The sequence below is a fragment of the Callospermophilus lateralis genome, unplaced genomic scaffold (assembly GCF_048772815.1).
Source record: "Callospermophilus lateralis isolate mCalLat2 unplaced genomic scaffold, mCalLat2.hap1 Scaffold_63, whole genome shotgun sequence".
Classification (NCBI taxonomy): Eukaryota; Metazoa; Chordata; class Mammalia; order Rodentia; family Sciuridae; genus Callospermophilus; species Callospermophilus lateralis.
The window spans coordinates 13,870,672-13,898,393 of NW_027514713.1; the positions used below are offsets into that span (position 1 = coordinate 13,870,672).

The following is a 27,722-nucleotide window of genomic DNA, read 5'->3' on the forward strand; positions in this document are numbered from 1 at the left end:
CTAAATAAAATGCAATATAGAACTGGGGATGGGGCTCAGTGCTCAAACCCCTCTAGGTTCAATGTGTGGTTCAATAAAAGGACTTTGTTGTATTATATGCATGTATCAGGATAGCCTCAGGAATTTCGTGTACCAACAAAAAAAGAGAAAGCAAAGAGAAATTTGGCAGAATTTTAGGAGACACATTGCAATGTGATAGGTGCAACCTGAAAGCCAGAGAACAACACCCCTGTTTTTTGTTTTTTTTTTAATCTTTTTCATTTACTTTTCCAAGCGTCTGGAACTGATACTCATTTTCCCATACTTTCCACTCCCCTCTCCGAGATAAAACCCATCCCTTTTCAGGCAGAGTATGGTGGCTAAATAATTTTACCAGGCTCCCCAAGGGGAGACCTTTGCTTCACCTGAAATAGGAAAAAACCCAGGGCTTTGATGGACAGGTGATGTGCTGCTTGGCAGGAATCTGTCTTCCACCCAGACCTGATTGGAATTTTCCAGATTGTTTCAGAACCCTCTCTGGAGACACCTATAGTCAGTCCTTGGAAAGAAGAGGGGGAAAGGAAGGGGAAAGAGTTTCATCTGAAAGCCTGTGTGCCCCAACCTCTCCCCATGCCACATTGGTTTTTATTTTTATTTATTTATTTTTGGTACTGGAGATTGAACCCAGGGATACTTAACCATTGATCCACATCCACAGCCATTTTTATATTTCAGTTTTAGAAATCAGTTTTATTAAGTTTTCTAGGGCCTCGCTAGTTGCAGAGGCTGGCCTCCAACTTGTGATCCTCCTGCCTCAGCCTCCCAAGCTGCTGGAATTGTAGGCATGGACCACCATGTCCAGTTCTTAGGGAGAATTAAGTATCAGCCATTGATAGTCTTTTAAGGAAGTTATGGCCTTTGGTTTGTGGAAGACTGCAGAGGATAGGGCAGGCCCAAGAGTCTGCACCCCTGGGAACCCCCAGCCTTCTATCCTTCCTTTTCAGCTTTAACTGGACTTTGGGGTTCCAGAAAAAACCCACTATTTACAGCAAAGCATCAGCAAACACATCCCTATAGGAAGCTCTAGTCCCTGAGCCCAAAGAAGCTGCCGCTGAACGCATACCCGAGAGGGAAAATGTGCTCCTGATTGAGCCCCTACTGGCCCTACTCTTCTTCTTCAGGCTTGGTCTCAATGATGTTCCAGGCATTCTTGTACAGAAAGACCTGCTGGTCCACGTGCACCGAGGCCTGCCCTTTCCTATTGGTGCTGACCATGCTGGCTGAGAAGCCGCAGAGGCGCTCAGGGAAGATGCAGGTGACGGCCACACACCAGTACTTATGGAGCACCTTGGGTAGCACCGGGAAGAGCGCCAGGCTGTCGGACCACCACTTGAGTGGGTTCCCGTGGAGGCTGAGGACCTTCTGCGACTTGAAGTTGCTCAGCTCCTCCAGCAGCTGCTCATGCAACTCCTCCTGTTCCTCATCGCCTCCTATCTGGCAGAAGGTCTCGGCCAGCATGCTGTTGATGACGCTTCTGGGCTTCTTGGCCACAGGCCCCTTGGACACTGAGTAGAGCTTGTCCTACGCAGGCGACAGCAGCTGGAAGCTACTGTCCTTGACCTTCTCCAGGAGGCCTTTGGCTTTCTCCACCACTCGGTTTTCCAATTGCTGCCTCTCAAAGGTGGACAGGAAGGGGAATCTCTTGTAGCGAGGGTCCAGGAAGGTGGCCACATTGAGGAACAAACATGTCTATCTTAGTCGTCTCCTGGGAGGTCTTTGAGAGCTCGTGGGCAATGATCTCCTTGGCCATGCTCATCTCCTTGCAGTTGATCTCTTTGATGTTGAACTTCATGTTCAGCAGCAGTGGCTTCACCAAGCTGATGGTTGGGTGTTTGGATGCAGACAGCATCTTGGCCACCTGCTTGAAAGTCTGCAGCAGGTCCAACACACTGCCAATAGTGGCTCACTTAGTGACCTCCAGCATGAGATGGTGGTTGTTGCTGTCCTCCACCAGGATTCCCACGATGGTAAACTGTTGCTCCTTGAGCCACAGCAGATGGCCAGGGTGCTGCCCCACCAGGCCACCTGGTTGCTGACCAGCATGCTGTGCTCTGCACCATGCTGCTTCTGCTTCTTGTGGAGCATGTACATGGCCACCAAGGACTGCTGGATATTCGCAACCAGCCTGAGACAGCATGCCAGCGGCAAGCCCAGCTTGGCAGCTGGAAGGCCTGCTGGATGCCCGCTTTGAAGATCCGCCCCCCAGACACAGCATCTGCACGTGGATATCCAGCAAGGAGCAGGCCTTGGCGATGTCCTTCCCGCAGTCCTCGGTGGTCCTGAAGACCTTGGTGCTGATGCCCCACTCAATGAACATCTCCTAGAGCACATGCGTGATGGTCTCCGCCACATTCTCCTGGACACCTCGAAGGTCTTTAGGCACCTGGAGGCCACCGACAGGCAGTTAGAGGACGCAAGGCCCAGAATGTGCATCGCCAGCATCACATAGGCGTGGTTCTGATTGTTGCTATGCCACAGATCGGTGGAGGTTCCACACCACGCGGTGTCCACCAGCTCATTGAGCACAGCCTCCCACATGGCACTGTAGCGCTCTGGCAGAACCTTGCTGCAGAAGAACTTCCTACTGGGCAGCTCATACCTGGGCTCTGTGGTCCTGAGCAGCACACAGAACATGGGCTTGTCTACAATGGAAACGATGCACAGCCTCTCTCGCAGATGAGCGACAAAACCGTGCCCATCAGCTCCTGCTGCCTTGTGCCCTAGAAGCCATGGCCAGGTTTCAGGCCAGCGCTTTCTGTGCAGGTGGCAGCAGCAGCTGCTGCTGCAATGAAGAGGACAACTCAGGATTGAGTTTGGAGAAGGCTGTGACAAAAGCCTACAGCATCTGCTCCGTGTAGCTCTTAATGAACTCACAGAACTCCTTGGGGTGATTCTTCTCCAGGTGGTAAGACAGGTTGGACGTGTTCTCGGAATAGGTGATCTTGGACAAGCAGATGTGACAGTAGATCTTCTTCCACTATAAGATGCATCCTTTGACATTGATGTTGAAGCTGAAATACTTCCACATCTTGCTCTTGGCGCAAGGGTGCGCCACCAGCTTCAGGTCCTCCTGCGAGTTGTCCACCACTTTTTATCCATCGCTTCAGTGACTGGGCCTGCTCATTCTCCTGGACTTGTTGGCTCTGTGAAGCCCCCGGGGCAGCAGGGCAGCAGCTTCGCCACCAGCACCACCCTGTGTACCAAGAGACTAGTTTTTAAAAGGCAGTTGGTGCTTGATTCCTGTCAGTATGAATGACCTGATTGCACTGATGGAATTTACATATGCCTCCCTCAGTTTTAACAAACACATTTACATCAGCTAGCAAATGCATCAGCAGGCATGTCTTTAAAAGTCCTACAAAAATGAAGAAATAAAGAAATAAAATTTCCCAAAATTCAAAGAGATTTTGCTCACTCTGTATTTCAGGGAATATTTTATCCTCAAGGTCCAAAACCTGAACCTCCTTTTTCGTGGTTCACCTTTGTTTCCAGATTAATCACAGTTGAGATATGCCTCACTGAAAAGTAGAACAATTTACCAAAGGCAATTATCACTTTTACTTTTTAATCCAGAACAGCTCCATCCAGAAGAGATTTTTACATTGGCAGGAATATTCTATAATTCATTGCTATCATCACTGAACAGATACTCGGTGTGTATACTGAGCACTTGAAATATTTCTAGTGCAACAACAGCTAAAATTTTAATTTTTAATTTATTTGAATTTTTATAATTTAAGTTAAATAGCTACACGTAGCTAGTGACTACTAATAGCTCCACTTGGCTGCACAACCCTAGTGTGTCATTAAGACTATGAGAGTTGGTATACAGTCCTATGCAATATATTAGCAAATGACCTGCACTGGAAGAGATTACCCAGAGCCCCTCATTCTGCTTGCTTGTTTGTTTGCTTCAGTTTTTTTACACAAATAAAAAGTGTTGTTATAAATCAGAACTATCATTATTATTGCTATTAGAGATGGTTATGAGGAACAATGACTCACTTCTGAGAAAAAACATATTTTTCTATGAGTCTTGCCTATTGTTGAGTTGGAAAATAGTGTGGTAGAAAGACAAGACTAGAATTTCAAAGCCTCTGTCAGTTCCTTTATATTGCTGATGGGTAATATCTAGATTAGAAATCCCTTCCATTAGGTAGAATTATTAATACTGTGTGGATATACAAAAGCAGATCCAGAGTTTAGAATTGGGTGAAGAATCATTTATGTTTGAATTTCTGGTTAATAAAAAATAGTCCAAAAATTTATGAAACAAAAATGGGGTGGGGAAAAGAGCGATGTGAAGTGTGGATTGAAAGGGGTGGGAGAAAAGGAGGAAGCTGGGAAAGTCAAGGCCACTTCAGAACAGAAGTGTTTGATTTCCAGTTCAAGTTGATTGCATTTCTGCAAGATAAAACCATCTTTCCTTGTTGTTGTTGTTGTCCTTTAATCTTTAGCAGCCTCTACTGCTCAATGCAGAGGGCTTTGCGTGGATTGTGTGTTAGGGACATTAGGGTAAAGGGGCTTTTTTTGATAATTTGCTAAGGGTTAAAAGAATAAAGCCTGGATGGAGGGAGGTGGAGCAAGAGTGAAAATAGCCAAAGTGATTATGAGAACACAACCTCCAGATAAATCCTGAGTGGGGAAATGCTCAACATCTGGAAGAGCCAAGTAGCCCTCTGACATCTAAATTTCAAGAGGACATATAAAATGCTGAACATTCTGCATTAGCTTGATAGAATTCTGAGCACTGGGGTCTGCAATGAATGCCTGGTTAAATGGTTCATGTCAAGCAACACATGAATTATCTCAACTAGGATTTTTAAAGCTTTTGGTTAGTGTTTTCATCATTAGCAATTCAGATTACATTTATAATGGTCTCCCAAGGGCCTTTCAGTAGCCTATCTTATACTTTGGGCCGAAAGAAAAATAACTCTTAATGCAGAAATATAGTGCAACTTGATACAACTAGATACACAAAGGAGGATAAAAGCTCAGAGTCTGAGGTATCTAGTGGGGGTTGAGAGGAAATGCCACACACCCCTGCACACACATGCAGAGAATTGTTAAAAATTTCCAAGAGTAAATTTTACAAGACCAATGCTCTAATTCTTGAGCTATGGAGCCAACTCCAATAGTAAATTTTCATTTTAGTCTTTCCTGGGAAAGAGAGAACACAATTATAGTCTTCAGGGTTCTTAGGTCCTGAAATACTCTCATTCCCACACCTTAAGTACCTCCTGTATTTTAATCTAAATATTTGAGTACCTCTCTGCTGTCCTGCACTTTCCACCCTGATCCTCTCTGGGAGATTCAGTTTTCAATACTTTTGTTAACCTTTTTTTTTTAAAGCAAGTAAATTTCAACATACAGGTTTCAACATATAAAGTCATCAGTGCCCAGAAAATGTGGTATTTTCCAGCACTCCTCACAGCATGTACTTCAAACCTGTATTTCAGGGCTTTTGGCTGAGGCCATGTGTTAGTTTTGAAGACCGAATTTCAATATGTTGGTGACTGGACTCATGCACATCAGTCTTGCCTTTTAACATCTCCTTTTACAGCAAAGAATCTTCATCTTGGAATTTAGAAAGAAGCACAAGTCTTTTGTTTTATTTTTACACCAGTTCTGCTCAGGATGGGCTCCTTTTCTTCTATCATCTGCTGCCTCCTGAGCTAAGTTGGGCAGGCAAGCGGACTAAGCTGCTCACTGGTCTTGTTGACAAACACAGAAGTATCTGTGAATCCATTCCAAGGGGCTTATTAGATTTTCTGATGGAGAAGCATATAAACCAACAAAATTATATATTATCATGTAAACAATGACCTCAAACTTCTAAGAATATGGAGTTTAAAATATAATTTTGTTTTCCAGCAATTTCATGAAAAACCATGCTTTCCTACAACTTTCTTTTTTTGGGGTGGGGGGGATGTTCACTGGGGATTGAACTCAGATGCACTCCACCACTGAGCCACATCCCCAGCCCTGTTTTATTTAGAGACAGGGTCTTACTGAGTTGCTTAGAGCCTCACTTTTGCTGAAGCTGGCTTTGAACTCATAATCCTCCTGCTTCAGCCTCCCAAGCTGGTGAGATTACAGGCATGCACCACCATGTCAAGCCTAGAACTTTTAATATTTTGCTTGGATGATCTTGATCAACTTCTAAATAAAAAAGGGGAATTTTGTGATATACAATGATCTCTTATAAAGATATCTTAATTACTTTCAACATAAACCACTCAAGTTAAACATATTAAAAAGTAATATTATATATATATATATATATATATATATATGAATAAGATGGAGTATTACAAAAAACTCTAATTGAATCATAAATACTTCAAGGTGAAAGCAGGGCTGGGCCGACTTTGGCCACAGACCAACTCTGGCTGATGGTCTGTGTTTTTAGAGCCTATAAGATAAGAATTATTTTTTTACATTTTTACTGAATTGATGGAGGAGGTAGAGAAGGGGGAATTGTGTTTCCCTTAAAGCCTAAAATATTTACTAGCTAGTTCCTACAGAAAAAGTTTGCAGACTACTGATATAAAGGGTAATGTGACTGAAGCAGCAAATACCTACTAAAGCAAATATTGATGTGATATTTAAAAGTATCTTTATTCATCTCCTCACATACAAAAAGTTATCAAATTTATCAACATAACTTCTAATAACTCTGTTCTCAGTTCACATATTTCTAACTTTGATGACATCACATTATCCAAACCCATCACCTCTCACCTGAACTTCTGTATCATCTTCTCTATTTCACATTATTCTTCTTTCTTCAATGAATTCCTAACTCCTTTTTGGTAGCTATTTTAAAATACAAGATTTTATGTCACTTGGTTAAATTACTTTAGTACCTTTTAACTCACCTTAAGATAAACATTTTTGAAAGTTTTTCATGATATCATACCTTCAAATCTCTAGAGTGAAAAATTATAACCAACATTGCTTATCTTTTCTGTATTTTCTGACCCCACCAGCCAAAACCATATTCTAATCCAGATTTGGAGTCTTTTGAGTCTGAGTTTCGATTTGTCTGTAATATTCTCCCACCCTCACCTTTTCTCTTACCTAGTTCTTACTTATCTTTCAGATGCTCCATTAAATACCAGTTTCATAAGGAATCCTACTTTAAACCCATGAAATAAATCACATATTTATAACATATATTCCCATAACATTGCCTATATTTCCATCTTAGGATTTAATATGATTGTACTCTATTAATTATGGAAAACATATTTTTGGTTTCTTTACATCTTACAGAGGTAGAGCCCATGATTGCTGTCTATCAATCACACAGTGTGGAGCACTTCTTAGGTACTTAACTCTCAGTTGAATAAACAAATAAATAAGGAATAAAGAAGCAAGTCGATGAATAAGACAATAAATATAGAAAACACATCCAATTTTGTAAACCAAGTAAACTTGCAGTGTTGTGTTTTAGAAATATAATTATATGGGCATCTCAGAACTCTTGAAAACTTAAATTTTATTATTCATATATAGACATCCACCTTTGTAAGGAACTAAACTTTCTGAATCAGCTGGAACTTTGTTCCCATTTTGACTCTTCACCTTTCATTTTAACATCTCTCCCTGACAAGTATTCACTCACAGTGTGTTCACATATGTGTGCACACACACATGCACCATGCCTCCTCTCATCAAGAATTCAGGGGTTCCTGAGAACTCTGCATTCTCTTTCTTCACATTGTCATTCACCATCTCCATTGCTTCCTGACACTGACATCTTGGGTCTGAGTTTTCTCTGCTACTTTCTATTTTTGCTGCTATTGTCAATCTCTTGTCTATATTCTCTTCACAGTAGTAAGGTTTATGTACAGAATAAAGGCAAAGAGAGGCCCCTCCATCTAACTGTCTACACTGTAGGAATTTCTAGTCTCCTGGTTAAAATTCCTACAACAATATAAAAAAGCTGTGGGTAGGCCTAACAATCTTGTTAGCAGGGATTAGTTACACAAAGAAGCAAGGGATGGTTGGAAGAAAATATTGAATGCATTGATAATGGAAATTTTACACTGTATTTGGATGTTCATAGTAGCACAGGTTCACTTCTTTAAAAGACCTTATAACTTGAGAAACCAATCAAACCGTTCCCTGTGTAAAAAAAATTGATGAATATGATATTGTGCTGTATATTTGAAAATTGCAGAGAGAGTAGAATTTAAGTGTTCTTATCATATTTTATGATTTAGATATTAATTGTCTTGTTCTCTCTCTAAACCTCATGTGTGAGAGAATGCAAGAATATTCAGAGAAGAAATGATTGGGTTATGAGAGCATTAACTCAACTGGTAAATTAATCCCTTGATGGGATCACCTGAGTGGTGACTGAAGGAGGTAGAGTGTGGCTAGAGGAAGTGGTACTGGGGTCATGCCTTTAGGGTATATATTTTGTACCTAATGAGTCTAGTCTCTCTCTGCTTCCTGACCATGTGAGATACTTCCCTCTGCCACCACTCTTCTGCCATAATGTTCTGCCTTACCTCAAACCCTAAGGAATGGAGATAGCATCCTATGAACTGAGACTCCTGAAACCATGAGCCCCCAAATAAACTTTTCTCCTCTAAAATTGTTTTTGTCAAGTCATTTGGTCACATCAGTGAATAGATGACTAAAACAGCATACAAAATGATCTTCTGAAATACATATACATTGTAAATGGAATGACTAAATTGAGCTAATTGACATGTGTATTGCTCCCACATTCTTGTTATCTTTTATGATAAGAACACTTATGTACAATTTATATTTGTTAATTAAAACTTAAAAATTATATTTATGAAATATATGGGTAGGTCTTTCACCAATTCTGGGATTCTTCATTCTTTTGGGACATCAAATAAAATTCTCTCCAAGTCTTATGAAAATCCTAAGATTAAGGAATTCCTTACCCAAGTATATGCTGTATTTCTTTTGTCTGTGGCACCTTTTTTAGCACAACCACAGACATTGATCAGTTTTTTCTTATTTATAGTTGTTGTCAACCATACATATCACTCTTTCCCTTCTCTTCCTAATCATCAGAAAGATAACCTCAAGTCCCCATGAAACAAGGGAATTTTGTAAAAAATGATGACAGTAAGTTCATCTGAATCAAATGTGCAAGAAACTCCATTGTTCAACATAGTTGTCACAGCCATATTCTCAAAATTAGAGTGAGAAATATTCCTATTTATTGGTTTTTAGCTACTTCTTATTTCTTCAGGACTTTATGTACTCTAAAACCACCAAAATAAATTTCAGAACACTTTCATAAACCCCAACCATATCCATGAACCTCATTGTTCATTTCTCCACAACTTACTGGTCCTGAGTACTTGTCATTTTCTGTCTTTGTGAATTTAAAAAAAAATCAAATCCATGTACTTATATATGGAATGGAGCATTATATATGAGAAGAGGATAACAGTGTCCTTTCTTTTGCTTCTGGCTTTTTTATTTTGGCACAATGCGTGTTTGGGGATATGGGCACATTGGTTCTACCCTTGTTCAACAGATCAGAGTAGACCACCAAGAAGATCAGCACCTACTCAGAGTGCTTTCACATTCATGACTCCAACCTCAAAATGACAATGTTTGGAGTATAGGTCCTAGAAAGCAGTGGCCCTGGGGACTCAAGGTCCCCTACAGGATAAAGACCCAGTGTTGACTCCTGTGTCTCTCCAACCTAGGCCTGTCGCAATGGCTACCTAAGGATTTGGATTTCCAGATCCACCACTTCTTTCTAATCTATTATTTTTCTGAACTACTCTAAAGATCTATATCGCCTCTTCTCTGGAGTATATGATATATAAAACACAGTGATGCAAAATCCACATGAGGCCTGGGGATGTGGCTCAAGCGGTAGCGTGCTGGCCTTGCATGCGTGCGGCCCGGGTTCGATCCTCAGCACCACATACAAAGATGTTGTGTCTGCCAAAAACTAAAAATAAATAAATAAATATTAAAAATTCTTCTATCTCTCTCTCTCTCTCTCTCTCTCTCTCTCTCTCTCAAAAAAAAAAAATCCACATGAAAAATAACCCAAGTTGAGGAATTTCTGTATGGAAAGAATTGTCTAAAACTTCAGAAACACTTTGGATAGTAAATTGTGAGGGAGGCACAGATTCCACTGCTACTTAAAGGTTCTTTTAGTTGTGACAAGTAGAAAATACTTAGTGTTTGGGTCATCACCATAAAACTTACCAACATTCCTCCGTCCTCCATTGCCATAAAAGTTGTAGGTAGAGGGTAAATTAGTTATGCTTTGTCCCTGTAGACTGTGAACCCTTTGAGACTATAATCCATGCTTTCTCTCTCTTTGTATCTCCAGATCATAGCCTAATGTCAATGACAAAGTACTTACTCAAAGCATGTTTCATAAACAAGTAGATGAATTAATGAGTGAACAAATAAGTCAATTACCCAGTGAATATTCACTTAGTGATCATTTGGGAGAGAAGTGCAGTGCGCAGGTCAGAACCACAAGGAAAGCATGAAGTTACCACCCACAAACATGGTAATGATTGTCAGGCAGCTAGTGAAAAGCGTCTAAGGACCAGGACCAAAATGCACTTTATTTGCAAGCAGGATCTGCCTTGAGTTTAACAGTTGTTAAATTTAAACTTATCTCACTAACTGCTTCCTTGCAATCCTATAGAATAATTCTGCTTAAATTTTACTTAATTGTATCAGAAAGATGCTTGCCTGTAAACCTGTATATCTTCCTTTTTTTTTTTTTTTTACCAGTGGTTTATACTTGAAATAGAACTGAGTCAATGGTACTCTTTACAAAGTATTTCCACTTCTTGCTCTTTCCTTGGGCACCTCACCTATAGTTAGGGATGATCATGTGACCTTCTTGGGACAATAGCAGGTGTTACTTGTAGTCATAACCCTTCATATCCACAGAGCACAAGTCTTTACCCTCTGGCACAATGACCTACAATTTTGATATTTTGCTTGGTACCTAGAATAGGCACATTGTCAAGCAGAGCTCTCAATCAACCTTCAATAGGAATAAAAGTGAAAAATAAAATTTTACTTTAAATTGTTGAGATTCTTGCCCTTCTTTGATATGATAGCATGGCCTAAATTCTCTCAAGAAAATAATAGACACAAAATAAGAAAGAATCTATATAAATATTCTCTTTTCTGATTAGGTAAACATCTTTGAGACCACTCACCCTTGCTGGAATCAAGGTATTACATTCTAGCCTACTGACCCTGGATGAGTTAGGTAAACAATCTGGGACTACAAGATTTCTAGAATAATTATAGCTAACTTCAAGACTTGTGACGACTAAATGAGGTTAACATCTAAGAAACAGAGATATGCTTTGAACAGCCTAGGAACCATATACATGAAAGTTATTGTTTTCACTTTTAGTTTTATTGGACTTGACTTTCACCTTGGTTACCCCTTGTGTTTCATTTCAGAGCTGTCTAGTCGAAGAGCACATCTCAGAAGAGTTTTGTGAATCATTCTGTGATTAAGAGCTACAGAAATGAAAGTAAAACAAAAACATTTAAACTAACATTTAATTACCACTTGGTAATGTGGACCCTTCTATAGTTAATCATAATTTAATATTTCTTATAGGGAAAAAGAATGACTTTCTAGTAAATAGTTTTATAGCAGCCTCTGAATTCAATTGGAGGTTGTAGAACCACAGATCCACATTGGAATATGAAGGGAACTCTTTAGAGTTTTAGACAGGAGTATAACCAGCATGAATAATCCCCAAAGTCTGGGTTTCATATTCCTTTTGTGTGACTATGACCTGCCAAAAAGAGATCTGGAAAGAAAAGAAAGGTGGACACCCAACTGGGCACAATGTGAATGATTAAGGTCATAAGTGACATGAGGGGCTGGGGATGTGGCTCAAGCGGTAGCGTGCTCGCCTGGCATGCGTGCGGCCTGGGTTCCATCCTCAGCACCACGTACAAACAAAGATGTTATGTCAGCCGATAACTAAAAAATAAATATTAAAAAATTCTCTCTCTCTCTCTCTCTCTCTCTCTCTCTCTCTCTCTCTCTCTCTCTCACTCTCTTTAAAAAAATAAGTTACATGAGAATTAAAAATGAACTTATAACTTGGGGCTGGGGTTGTAGCTCAGTGGTAGAATGCTTGCCTAGCCCATGTGAGGGTCTGATATCAATACACAGCACAACATAAAGGTAAATAAATAAAATGAATGCATTATGTCCATCTATAACTACAAAAAATATTTTAAAACATATTTTAGCTGTAGATGGATATAATAACTTTATTTTGTTTTATTATTATTATTTTTTGATTTCCAGTACTTAGTGAAACTCTAGGGCAGCAAATAATGTGTAAGGGTAACCAGTACTGCATAATAGTTCTTGTTTTGATACATTCCCTTTGTAGTGATTTATTAAGGGAGACTGAAAAAGCCTGATTAAAATGCATAAACTGTGCTGAACAGTAAAGAACTAGGTCTAAGGATGAAAAAATGGGACCCATATGCAGTGCATGGAAATTGCTCTTAACGATATGGCCTATTGTTGAACACATTAGGAAGCCAAAAATTGATTGTAATCAAATTTGAAGTTTCCCATCACTTATAAAAGCAACACTTCCTTATGCAAATGTTTCAATTTGTTGTAGTCAAAAACTACTCTCTGACTTAATCCTTGAAGAAACCAGTTCTTTTGACTGTCAAGTGAATGGAAAAATTTAAATAGGGAACACAATGGACTTCACAAAATGAAACAGAGATTGTATGTTGAAAGAGAAATAAAATCTAAAGAATTAACAGGAGCAAATTAAACCAGCTAGAGAGCTCCAGATAGGGATTTCTTTTGTAGTTCATTTAAGCTGGGGGAGAAGTTTTGTTGTTTGGCTAGGTGCTAAAATCTCTTTTTATTAAAATATATATATTTTTAAATTTTTTAAAATTTATTTATTTGCATAATCATTCTTTTTTTAAAAAAGAGAGATAGATAGATAGAGAGAGAGAGAGAGAGAGAGAGAGAGAGAGAGAGACATAGAGAGAGAAAATTCGTTTAATTTTTATTTTTCAGTTTTTAGTGGACACAACATCTTTGTTTTATTTTATGTGGTGCTGAGCATCGAACCCAGTGCCCCACACATGCAAGGCGAGCAAGTTACTGCTTGCTCCATATCCTCAGCCCTGCATTACAATTCTTAATACACCAGTATATAATAATTTATCATTTAATTATATATTATATATAAGGCATGTTGACACCAAATTCACATCTTCATACATGTATTTTGTATAATGATGGGGATCTCCTTTCGTCATCCATGCTATTCCCCTTCTCCCTCCTTTTCCCTCCCACCCCTATTCCCTATCTAAAGGTAATCTTTCTCCCTTTCTCTCCGTTCCAACCCATTTTGAGTCCCCCCCCCCCTTATATCAGAGAAGACATTTGGCATTTAATTTTTGTGGATTGGCTAACTTCACTTAGCATAATCTTCTCTAATGCCATCCATTTCCCTGCAAATTCCATTAACTTATTCTTTTTATTGCTGAGTAATATTCCATTGTGAATAAATGCCATATTTTTTTAATCCATTCATCCACTGAAGGACATCTAGGTTGCTCCAGAGTTAATCAATTATGAATTGTGCTGCTATAAACATTGATGTGGCTGTGTCCCAGTAATTTGCTATTTTTAGGTTTTAGTCTGAGAAGAGGCATAGCTGGGTCAAATGGTGGTTCCATTCCAGTTTTTCAAGGAATCTCCATACTGCTTTCCAAATTGGCTACACCAATTTGCAGTCCCACCAACAGTGTATGAGTGTACCTTTTTCCCTGTATCTCTCCAGCTCTTCTTGTTTGTCTTCATAATGGCTGCCACTCTTACTGGAGTCAAATGGTATCTTAGAGAAGTTTTAATTTGCATTTTATGATTGCTAGAGATGATGAGCATTTTTTCATATATTTGTTCATTGATTGCTTTTCCTCTTCTGAGAAGTGTCTGTTCAGGTCCTTGGCCCATTCATTTATTGGATTATTTGTTTTTTGGTACTTATCTTGTTCAGCTCTTTATATACCCTAGAGATTAGAGCTCTATCTGATGTGTTAGGGGTAAAAATTTGTTTGCAGGATGTAGGCTCCCTATTCACCTCACATATTATTTCTTTTGCTGAGAAAAAAGCTTTTTAGTTTGAATCCATCTCATCTGTTGATTTTTGGTTTTAATTCTTGTGCTATAGGCATCTTATAAAGGAAGTTGAGGCCTAGCCCCACGTGATGGAAATTAGGGCCTACTTTTTCTTCTACAAGATGCAGAGTCTCTGATTTAATCCATAGATTCTTGATCCATTTTGAGTTAACTTTTGTGCATGGTCAGAGATAGGGATTTAATTTCATTTTGTCGCATATGGATTTCCAATTTTCCCAGCACCATTTGTTGAAAATGCTATCCTTTCTTTAGTCAATGCTTTTGGCAACTTTGTATAATATAAGGTAGTTGCAATTTTGTGGATTAGGTTCTGTGTCCTCTGTTCTGTACCTTTGGTGTACTACCCTGTTTTGGTGCCAGTACCATGCTGTTTTTGTTACTATTACTCTATAGTATAGTTTAAGGTCTGGTATAGTGATACCAACTGTTTCACTCCTCCTGCTTAGAATTGCTTTAGCTATTCTGGGTCTCTTATTTTTCCAGATAAATTTCATGATTGCTTTTTCTATTTCTATGCAGAATGCTATTGGGATTTTGATTGGAATTGCATTGAACCTGTATAGTGCTTTTGGTAGTATGGTCATTTTAATATTAATATTTAATATTAATTCTTTGAGATGTAGTGTGAGATCATTTATTTGTTGGCTTTTTCTTCTTTTAAGAAATGAATTCTATGCAATAAATTTTCCTCTTAGTATTGCTTTCATAGTGTCCCATAGTGATATCAATATGTTGTGTCTGAGTTTTCATTTACCTCTAATAATTTTTCAAATTTCCTTCTTGATGTCTTATGTAACCCATTGTTTATGCAGTAGCATATTGTTCATTCCCTATGTGATGTAGGAATTTTTCTTCCATATTTTATTATTGATTTTAAATTTCATTCCATTATGATCAGATAAAATGCATGATAGTATCTCTACTTCTTTGTATTTGCTAAGAGTTGCCCTGTGACATAATATATGGTCTATTTTTGAGAAGGATCCATGTGCTTCTTAGAAAAAAGTGTATTTTCTAGATGTTGGTTGATATTTTCTATATATGTCAATTAAGTATAAGTTATTAATTGTCTTATTGAGTTCTATAGTTTATTTATTCAACTTTTGTTTGGAAGATCTGTTCAGTGGTGAGACACTTGTGTTGGATTATTGTGTTGTGTTTTATTTGACTCTTGAACTTGAGAAAGGTTTCTTTGATGAACATAGCTGCACCATTGTTTGGGGCATATATATATATTAATGATTGTTATGTCTTGTTGGTGTATGGTTCCTTAGAGCAGTATGTAGTGTCCTCCTTTATCCCTTTGGCTTGAAGTCTATTTTATTTGATATGAGTATGGACACCCTTGCTTGATTCTGAGGTCCATGTGAGTGGTATGATTTTTTCCAACCTTTCACCTTCAGTCTGTGTATATCTTTTACTATCAAATGAGCCTCCTGTAGGCAGCATATTGTTGGATCTTTTTTTTAAATTCAGTCTACAAACCTATGTCTTTTGATTGGTGAGTTTAAGCCAATAACATTTAGGGTTACTATTGAGATATGGTTTGTATTTCTAGCCATATTTGTTTATTTTTGTTATTTAACTTGATATGTTTTTCCTCTTTGGTTAGTTTTTCCTTTACTGTACTACTTCCCACTGTTAGTTTTCATTGTTATTTTTCATTTCCTCTTCATGAAATATTTTACCAAATATGTTTTGAAGTGCTGGTTTTCTACCTGCAAATTCTTTTAACTTTTGTTCATGATGGAAGGTTTTTATTTCATCTTCAAACCTAAAGCTTAATTTTGCTGGATACAAGATTCTTGGTTGGAACCCATTATCTTTCAGCAATTGAAATATGTTTTTCCAGGATCTTCTAGGTTTCAGAGTCTGTGTTGAAAGATCATCCATCAACCTAGTTGTTTTAACTCTAAATGTAATCTGCTTCCTTTCCTTGTGACTTTTAAAATTCTCTCTTATTCTCTATGTTGGGCATCTCCATTAAAATGTGTCTTGATGTGGATCTCTTGTGATTTTGCACATTTGGCATCCTTTAGGCTTCTAGGATTTGGATTTCTGTTTCATTCTTTACGTCTGGGAAGTTTTCTAATATTATTTCAGTGAACAGATTGCTCAATCCTTTGGTTTGGACCTCTATATCTTGCTGTATCCCATTAACTCATAAATTTGATCTCTTTATGCTATCCCATATTTCTTGGATGTTCTGCTCATGGTTTGTTACCAGTCTTGCTGTGCTGTCTACACTCTTTGTGATGATATACTTTGTCTTTGTTGTCTGATGTTCTATCTTCTAAGTGTCCTACTCTGCTGGTGATACTCTCATTTGAGTTTTTAATTTGTTTTTTTTTCCTTCATTTCCAGGATTTCTGTGTTTTGTTTTTTTGTTTTTGTATAACCTCTAACTCCCTGTAGAGTTGATCTTTTGCTTCTTGGATTTGTTTATATAAATCCATTGTCAAAGTGATCTTTCATTGTCTTCATTTGCTGTCTAAAGTCTTTCTTGAGACTTTAGATCATCTGAACTATGTATATCCTGAAATCTTTATCTGACATTCCTTCTGCTGCAGATATTACCTCTTTTAATGTTGAATTGCTCTGCATCATTTATGTTCCTTTCTTTCCTTGTCTTTTTATACTGCTCATGTTTCTTTCCAGCTCTGTGTGACTGTTGTTTTAATGTTTTTCCCCCATATATTTATATTGCTCTTGTATAGTTCCAAAATCTCTCTGGTCAGCCACAGAACTGCATTGGTAGACACACCCACTGATAGATGGTGAGTAAGGTTTTCCAAGATGGATTCTGTCTGTTTCCTGTGTAGGGTGTTTGATGAGGTGGGGGGTGCTGGGGTGACCTTGTGCTGTATTCAGAGCTCTGACTGGTGACCCACAAGCAAAGCCTCTGCATTCTGTGCCATCTTCCATCTGTACCAACCACACAGCAAGTGGAACGGCCTTCCATGTGTGCCAACCATGCTGCCCTTTATTTTATTTTTATGTGGTTTCAGATATTAGACCTAGTGCCTCACACATGCTAGGCAAGTGCTGTACCACTGAGATACAAGCCTGGCCCCAACAAAAAAAAAACTTTTTTTAAATGAATACATAATTATTGCGAGGAATTTTCTTTCTTTTCATTCATTACTTTTGGAAACAAAGTGACCCTCCTAGGTTAGACAACCAATAGCTAGTGTCAGTAAAAATGCTATAAAATTAAGAACTCCAGCATTCAAACTGTATTTCTCAACACATTCCAGTACTTTAGAAATTTTAATGTAAATCATACATTTTTTCATGATAAGAGTCATATCTGAGCAAGACAAGCCACACCCTTACTCAGATTTGAAATTATTTAAGATGCTTGAAAACTGAGTAGCTTAAGTGTCTGGAAGCAGACACTTAACTGAGTAGCTTAAGTGTCTGGAACCAGAACTGGGTTCAGAACTCAGTTCCACAATTTCTGAGTGAACTTAGATAAAATAGATATTTTTCCCTATACTAGGTAGGTAAAATAGAACTTACCTATTAAGATTTTGTGGAAGATTAAAGCAGATAATATGTAAAGCATCTGGTATAGGTAATTCACTTTTGATGACATAATAGGAAAGTTTTAGAAGCTTTGGAATAAAAATAATAACACAGAATCCTGGATGGTGAAAGGATTGTGAATATTTCAGCTAATAAGAAGATGTTAATCTGGACTGTGAAGAGCCTTGAGTACCTGGAGTTGGCTTAGGAGCTCTGAGAATTTGAGACCCTGCCCAACACAACCAGGAAACTTCTTTCATCTGTGTTTGTAGTTATAGTAGGGCACTTACTATCAATAGAAGTATTCACTGCTATTGAAAAATAGGTTCATAACCATTGATTCAGAGAGGTTAAAATGTGTATCTGATGTAATCTGAATAGAGTTTATCTATTGATGTCTTTTCACTCTTTTCTTATTCTCTGGGTGGAGATATTTACTTAGGGACCCTATAATCTTTCATTAAAAAGTGAAAAAGCAAAGGTTCCAACATAAATGGCATTTTTATGAATTCATAATACATTTGCATTTCATTAAACATTTGTCACTATTAATTATTGAGTTCTCACTCTGTCTCATTGAAGTTAACCAAATGATAATTAGCTTTGAAAAAAGAATCCTGCATAATATGGTGATAGAAAGGAAAAGAAATTACCTATGCCTCTGACTTGCCATACTATGATAGGAGGAATTACTGTCACCTGTGAGGCACTTGACTTATTCTCAGAAAACGCTTTCTGGAATCAATACTGAGGTCTTTAGCATAAACCAATTAATTTTGTTGTTATTGCTCACTCACCCAAGTTAGATATCAGACTTCACCAAGGGTGGGTCTGTATTTAGGCATTTACTTATACTCCAAGGGGGTAGAAAACAGCTACACTGGCTATGGTTTCTAGAATTGGGGTAAGCAAGAGGATATGCATGATACTGTCTAACACACAGCATCTGTTGTCCCATTTGATCTACCTTTTTTTTCTTCTGTCTTTCCTTCTGTTCTTCCTTTGTTCCTTTCTTTCTTCCTACCTCTTTTCTCCTTCCTTACTTTCTCTTTTCTCCTTCCTTTCTACCTCTTTTCTCCTTCCTTTATATTTCTTTCCTCCTTCCTTCCTTCCAACCTTTTTCTTTCTTCCTTCCTTCCTTCCTTCCTTCCTTCCTTCCTTCCTTCCTTCCCCTTGATGACTTCATCTGGCTTATACTCTAATAAGAATTTCTTAGGTTGGAGATGTAGCTTAGTAGTAGAATTCTTGCTTAGTTTTTGCAATGTTCTAGGTTCAATCCCTACCATTGCAAAAGTTCCCAAAATCAATGTTTATAATAACTTTTATTCTTTATCTTCCCCCACAGTTTTAGTGGTTCAAGCAAGGCCCTTATGTATGGTAGGTAAATAGTCTACCTAGTTATACCCCTATCTCCAACATTATTCCTTTAAGTGATAGAATTCAAACCTAAGCAATCTATCTTCAGAATCCACCAGCCTAACCATGACTCTTTACTGCATTAAGTGTCATTTGGTAGAGAGGAAAAAAAAGTTGATTATAAGCCACAGGCTCATGACTAGCCTAAATCAAAGGCTTTGTTGTATTATGCAGACAACCCTGAGGGAGTCACACAGGACTAGGGGTTCAGTCTCTGAAAATGAAGCACCTGTATCTCAGACAAAGCTCTATTTGTACATATTTCATTCAAGAACCTTGAGGAAAAGATGACTATTATAGACATAAATGCTTTCCTTTCCCTCCTAGCCACAAATCATCTTTTTAAAAATGTTTTATTTGGAAATAATTTTAATCTTATACAAATGATTTGAAAAATAGCATGAAGCACATATAGATGGAGATTCTACTGAACACCATCTACAGCTAATATCTTAATTTGCTTTATCATTTATAAACCCTTTCTTTCTCTCTCCCTGCATATGCAAACACATAATTTCTATGTAACATATGCACATATGCATGTATAATGTGTATGCAGTATGAAATATTTATAGCACATACACATAACCATGCATAACTATGTATATGCATTATAGTGTGTTTTTACTAAAGTGTTTGAGAACAAATTTTCTACATGGCCAAATGACATCTTAAATGCATGGTATTTATTCACTTAAGAGATCATGAGAAACAAAATATGAAAGTGAGTATTTTAAAATATGGATCTAAAATATGCCTGCCAAATTTTAGTAAGAATAATAATAATAATAATTCACAGATATTGATACAATGATCAGCATCTCTAATGCAGAAAGGATAATGTTGAACTCCAAGAGTTCAAGTAGCTGCCCCACAGGACAAGCTCATCCTTGCCTTCTATTTGACTGACTTCGAAATACATGCTGGTCTCAATAAACCCAGTTTCCTCTCAATAAATATGTGCAAACCCATGAATTTTAAATGAGTTAACAAGCAAACACAATGCAATTGTTAGTAGCCTAACTGACCCATGTGCCTGAGTATGAGCATGTGTGCTTATATGTGTCGGGGTGGTGTCTGTGTATATTTTTGCTTTCAATTTAATGTTTCAAACTTGGATATGTTTAATCTTAAAAACTGGAAAGAATAGTACAATGTATATCTGTGAGTCACCACTTAGATCCAAAAGCTATTAATATTATATTATTTCTGGTGACATTAATTTAATAATATTATTTAATACACATGTTATGTGTAATATGCTTGATATTTTCTGATTTTTCTCTGGGTTATTTGGGAAGAAATAAAACCTGAGTTTCTCATCTTGATTTCTTGGACTTATATTCAAGAATGACTGCCAGCAAACAGGTGCTTCTAAACTACACAATACTATTATGGTAACAAAAAAAGCTATAAGAGCATCTTAGTAAAAAGGAAAAGAATCACAGCAGCTAAATCCTTTCCAGGAAATGTTGCAAGTAGCATGGACATTTAAATGATGGACATGACATTCAAGTCATCCAATGGTAGGGGCCTAAGACTGGGACCACTTGAGGGAAGATTATCTTTGCCAACTTTGTTTCTGCTCTGAGGATTTGTTAGTTCATTTGTTCTACAATATCAAAATGATTATAGAGGTTGTATATAATCAACATCTATTGATTATATACAACATAATATATAATATATTTACATGATTATATATAATCATGTATATTATATATTATACATGATTATATAAATTTATAGTACATTTCCAATCCTTGAGAACCTGAGACTACTGATGAAACATGTCAGTAAATAATGAAAGAAACAGTCCTCTGGTGATCCAACCAGTTGAATCAATCTAAAAGGAATAAACTGATAACATCCAGGAGACAGTGGGCATTTGCAATGATTTTAATAAATGCCATATATATGTATATCAACACTGCATGTAAATTAAAATCATGATTACATTACATATGATATGAGATTTAATGTATTTGTCCTTACCTAATATTCTGTAAACACTTTCTCATGTAATTGAAATTCATTGGATATTTTATTTTTATTGACTGTGTAGTATTTCTTAGTATGAATTTATAATACTGATTTAATTGTTTCCTTTCATGTAATTTACACCAAATTTGTCAGTGTCATACTCAGTTCATGAATGTAGCCAATTCCAAATTTGGCTGAAAATTCTTATATTGACAGCCAATGCATCAAATCAACATGTCTTGAGAAGAAGAGAAAGCATGTAAAATTTCTCATAGTGACATGCAATGACTGAAACTGACACATGGAACTTGTATCTCATCTCCCATGGTAGCTATGGAAATTGAGGGTCAAACTATGAAAGGCAAATGTCTAAGATTATGCAATTTGTCAATGGAAGAAATGTGATTTACACCAAAGAGTGTTGTACAACAATATCCATAGGGAGCCTTATGTGTGTGTGTGTGTGTGTGTGTGTGTGTGTGTGTGTGTGTGTGTGTTTCTTGTTCTCACTGAGGAGATTTTAATGGGTAACTTGGTGTCATGATTGTTGTGGGAAAACCTACAATGCAGTCTTAGATTTCTTACCCCTGATATTTCAGTCCTACTGACTCCCACATGCAGGCAACACATGTATTCGCATATGCACATGCACATGAGAAGGGTGTGAGGATCTCACGGTTTATCTTTGGAAATGTCAGTGGCTTTAAAGGGAAGCAACCAAAGTCTACTGTCTTGTGCTGTCCCTGTTGCTGTTGCCACAGCATGGTACTGTTGAAGCACAGGCAGACCGGCTGCCCAGTGCTGTCTCCTTGGTCCTCATAAGTGGACACTGACCTGCCAACCTCACTATCCTCTCCCTAAGTGCCCTGTTGGCCTGGAAGTATCATATGATGACTGATCCCTGATTGCTCTCTGGCTTAGCTCCTCCATTCAAATAGCTCTGTTCATGGGGCAGAGTCTCCAATATTCATTACACATGCAAGACACATAGGTCCTTAAGCTGCCTGACTCAAGTGTGCAGTCTATTGGACTTTAAATACCTGTGGTCTAAGCTCACCTCTCCTTGCTATAATGCAGCTTTTTGAGTTTACACTACTGGTGGGGTGACCTGGTAAAGATAACTCTATCTACATTTTTACTCCATCAGTCAAAGACAAATAGGTGTCTTTTTTGTTCTTGGCTGTGTGGAGGAGCTGGTTTACTAATCCAAAAGGAAGGGACAATGGAGATTACTCCTTCTAACATCACTCTTGGAAAAGGAATAAAGGACTTTGTTTTTAAAATCTGAGTCTTTTTGTTGTTGTTGTTTTTTCTCTCTCAGACAGGAGAAAATTTTTTTCTTTGTGTCTCAAAATTCCAGTGCCTTCTTCTAGGAAATCATATTTTCTTTTGGAGAGAAGGAAATGCTTTTCAGAGGTTAAAGAGAAAAGAAACTGATTCTCCAGTTATTTCTAACTATAGAGGGAAGAGTGAAGGTGAGGTGTGGGTATTGTTACAGGCAGGTGGCATGTGAGTCCTAGCACAGTATTATGCCAGTACTGTGGCAGGGAACACTGGTGCAGAGGCCTAAATGCTGTAGCTGGGGTGCTTGGTGCACGGACTCCTAAGAAGAGGAGGTGGCTTTCAAAGAAACTGGCTGACCTGAGCATACAGCTGGAGATGGTTCTGTTTGGTTGGGATTAGAAGAGCAGGTTGAAAGAACAGACTAAGAAGGAGCAGTAACACCCATGGGAGCTGTTACCCAGGTCTTCCTTTGTTAGAAATGGATGTTTGTATAAAACCACTTTGGAGATTATGGAAGATACTCTGTTTCTTTGACTATGTAAGGGAGCATGGAAGAATCCCTGGGAGTTTAAGAATGGATTATGTGCCAATCTGGCATTTGGATGCCAAATCATATTAAACTTAATGGGAAGACTTTAAGCCATATGAGACTGCACCCAGATGTTGAGGAATACTCTACAGAATTACCCAAATACCTAGAGTTGTCCATTCAGCTTCACACCTTCCACTATGGATCAGTTCCACAGTTTCATAGAACCAAGTCTAATCTTTTCAACCTCAGGATCTCTGAGTCTCAGAGCTATACAGAAATCCTTTCCTGACTCAGGTCAGCTTCTTCTTCCATCTCCTTTGTAGGAGATATTTGTTCAAAAGAAATGTGTGCCTGGTTTTGTACACTAATCAAGTTTCATCCAGGTTTTACTATATGTATGTGTCATGTTTCAGCTACTGTATTGCAGGAACACAATTAGTCTTGTGGAATAGCAGCTCCATTCCTGATCCTCAATTTATAAACACCTTTTCCTTGGCCATTGGTAGAATACTAGCAGCACTGATGTAAGAAATCATTTGGAAATAGCCTGCTACTCAGTGCTCATGTGGAAATGCCAGGTCCTTTCCTATCTTCTCAACTCAACCTCTTCCACTCTACTCTGCCTTCTAAACCTAGCAGGAATATGTCTTGCTAGTTTATCCTAGGCTTCTTGGGGAGTTGTTGTTGTTCTTTTTCTTCTTCTTCTTCTCCTCCCCCTTCCTCCTCCTCCTCCTCACCCTCCTTTTTCTTTGAAGATGGGATATTGTTGTTTTTCCCAGGTGGTCTTGAACTTGTGAACCACCTTCTTTAGCCTCCCAAGTAGCTGGGACTGCAGGCTTGCACCACAGTGCCTGGCTGGGGAGTTTCTTTTTATCTTTCATGGTGCATGATTCTTGTAGATAGGATGGAGTCATTTTTTCTGGTCCTTTTACCATTTAAGTTTTTGTTTCTTATTTTATAACATAATCCCTCATTTATTTCATTGTCCTTCTCTTGTACAATATTTCTCAGTCCACATTCCCTCTGACTTGTAGACTCTCTGTTTTGGTGCTTAGACATAGGGGTGAAACCTGCCTAGATTTATTTCTCTTTTGCTAGGTCTCTGGTTTTCAATTACTTTAGGAGAATAACACCACTCCCAATTCATTTTGTTTGGCCTTATGATCTTTTGGACTTTTGATTTTGACTTCCTGTCTTTGTTCTTGTATGCTACCTGGCTAATGCTTTAATGGAGGCTAGTGTAATTAGTAGCCTCCCTTGTCAATGGTGCTCGGGGAAATACAATCATATTCTATAAGAAGCATCATGGTATGGTGTTTAGACTCAAGCATTTAAGAACCTCTTTCATAGGGAGCTTTTAGCTCTTTGGCATCATCACAACATGGAGAGTTGTTCTCCAAGACTGAAAAGAGGCTGAGTAGAGCCCTGATTTTTTACATTGAGTGTTCAGATTATTGGCAAGATGTGCAGTCTTGTACACCTCTGTTATACCTTTCAAAATGGTCCAGAGGAAAGAAGCAAAAATCCCAGGGCATATCAAATGATGAACAAGAAATATACCAAAGAAGATACAGACATGTCCAGCACTAATCTTGTTACTTCAGGGCATCATCATTAATTCACTGTTTAATTAGTATTTATAGAAGGCTACAATCATTCACTGCCTAAAATGTAGATTCAGTCATTCTCAACAGATCCTGGGATATCTTAGTAGAATACTTCTTCCTGTCAGAATGGAAGAATCCAAACATATCACCCATGCTCAGTATCCTATCCTATCCCCTCCCTTGGAGAAGACTTGTTATTGATTACTTTCTCCCTTCTGTATCTTTGACCCTGTTTTTCCTGAGCTCTTTCCTGACAACATTAAACATGTTACAGCCTCTTACAATATCTTAAAATCTATTATTTGCCAAATAATTTTCATAATCTTTTCTTATAACTAGACCACTGACCAGTGGCCTTCTTAATGAAAAAAAAAACTGCTTATAACCTCAGAAATATTAACAAATTGAAATGTTAGGATCATAATGCAATTCTGCAACCAAAGCTCATCTGCTTTTAAAACAAAATTAGGACTACTCCTCATATGCCTCAATAGCCTGTTGCTCCCATCATTCACAGAAGTCCAGACCTCTTCATGCATTTACTACCATCTAAAATCCTCTTACTGTTATTCTCTGTGTACCAGATCTGTTTCAATTCTACAACCTTCCCCTATGTTTCTTTTACTATACCTTCTGGAATTCCTGCTTTATAATTGGCCAATAGCCTGATGTATTTGTCAATTTGGATTGCTATAAAAATACTATAGATTGGGTGGTATGAACAATGCACTTCTATTTCATACAATTCTGGAGTCTGTGAATTCCAAGATAAAGGTGCTGATAAGTTGTTTTTTTTAAAAATTTTATAGTGAGGTCTCTCTTCCTGGTATATCAATGGTGACTTCTCACTTTGTCTTCACATAGTAGAGACAAAGTGAGCTCCAATCTCTTCCTCTTCTTACAATTCCACTAGTTCCATCATGGAGTCTTACCCTTATGATCCCACCTAAACCCAATTACTTCCTAAAAGACACATTTGAAAATATTATAACATTAGGGGTTAGACTTCAACCTAGGAATTTTAGGAGTAGAAAATATTCAGTGTATAACATTATGTTCTGTCCCCCATAACTGGGACTCTTGTATACAAAACTCATTCATTCCATCTAAATAGCCCTCAAATTCTTAATGTTCTAGAATTGACTCTAAAACATAATACTCAAAGTCTTATTGAAATATCAAAATCAGACATGGGTAATAATTGAGTTATAATAAAATCCATCTTTCCAACTGTAAAACTGTGAATCTAGAGAAGATACATGATTCCAAATTACAATAGTGAGACAGCTAGAGGATAAACATTCCCATTTTAAAAGAGAAATAGGGGGTAGATGTACACTAGTCTCAAACAAATATCAAACTTAGCAAGGCAAATGCCATTACCTCTTAAGACTGAAGAATAATCCTCTTTGGTTTTATGTGCTGCCTTCTGGACCCAAGGGCACAGTGTTCTTTTCTTTTATTTTATTTTTTCTTTGTTCATTTTAGATATATATGACAGTAGAATATATTTTAACATATTTTACATACCTGGAATATAACTTCCCATTCTTGTGGTTGTACATGATATGGAATTACACTCGTTGTGTATTCATATTTGAATATAGGAAGGTTATGCCCAATTAATCCTACTGTTTTTCTAATTCCCATCTCCTCTCCCTTCATTTCATTTCCCTTTGTCTAATCCAATGAATTTCTATTTTGCCACAGTGTTCTTATCTTCGGGACCCATGGGGACTGCTGTCTGGACTCTATAGCCCTGCTAAATGAGGGTTGTGTTGCCATGACTTCTGGTGATCATGGTCTGGACTATTGAAAGTGGAACCTGTAGTGTTCCCTCTTTTCTACCACACTTTTAAACAAAGGATTAAGTAGCCCTGGTGATTTTTATTTCCAGGCTCATTGTTCCCATGTTTGAGGAATAGTGTGTCAGTAGCCAGATAGTTTTTGTGGCCTGGTCCTGGAGAACTTAAGAAGTTGACAGCCCTCCTTTGTTTCTTTCCATTGTTCCTGCATCCTCAACTCTCCTTTTGCCATTTTTATTTACTTAGGACCTTTAACAGAAACATGGTGATCCTTAATGACACTGATTCCTCTGAAGCCTTCAGTTGGAAGCATCGTTCCCTATCATCTGCCACATATTAGAAAGCCAGGTGGTGAAGTAGGTGTCTCCTTAATTCTCAGCATCATACCAACACTTATGAACCAGTAGCTCACCACTGTCTTTTTCAAGATTTCATGCTCACAGTATCTGATTCCCCATCATCATATGATGAATCCCAGTAAGGGAAACAGCAAATTCACAGGAGGAAAAATCAAATAATGTTTTAAAAAGAGAGTATTTGCAAAAATACATAAAGAGAAGGACATAAAGAGACCAGTAGGAATAGTGGAGAAAACTGGACTAGTTACAGTGATCCCCTCAAGGGAGTGCTCAAGGGAGCACTAGGGGGTGAGTTGACATCAGATACCAGAACAAGAGACTCATAGTGAATTGGCTGCTTTAAAGTGATCAGTGACCTTCAGCCAAGGGACACAACTTCATGCCATCTGAGGAGTAAGTATGCATACACTCCTCCTCCAATCTACTGAGAAGCTTCCTACTGACTGGATCCTGCCAGAAACTACAGAATAAGGGATTCCCTTGAAGTATTCCAGATGGAAGTCTTTGGGTGCCAGAGTATGTACAGAGCTGATTTGAGGGACACATAGACATGGTCCAGGACAATCAATCTCTTCTCTCCCTTACCGCTGCAGTTGGCTGATCTCTTGTTCTCTTATTCTGTGAAAGCACTCCCCACAAGGCTTACACATCCACAGTCCACCCTGGAACTTGTTACTGAAGGCAGCAATGGCTTCCACCTTTTTTTTCCTAGCAACTCATGGGCTCAAATAATCTTACTGAAAAAATCTTCTTCGCACCATTAATCTTCTAAATAATCTACCTCAGTGCATTTTCACTAACAGCCCCTTTTTTTGCTGACTTTTTTGCTAGCACAATTCAGAACCTAAGGCTGCTTATTATTATTTCTTTCTTGAAGTTCTTATACCTTGTATTCTCCTTCTTTTTTTTTTTAAGGTGATACCTGATTCAGTGATGATTCAACCATCCAGCCACATGTTCTGAGCTTGC

The 27,722-nt window shown here is 38.0% G+C and overlaps 1 pseudogene; it reads right to left on the reverse strand.

The window, feature by feature from the left end:
- Positions 1 to 1,050: 1,050 nt before the first annotated feature.
- The window catches only part of LOC143389674 (E3 SUMO-protein ligase ZBED1-like), a 35,994-nt pseudogene continuing 9,322 nt past the window's right edge, over positions 1,051 to 27,722 (reverse strand).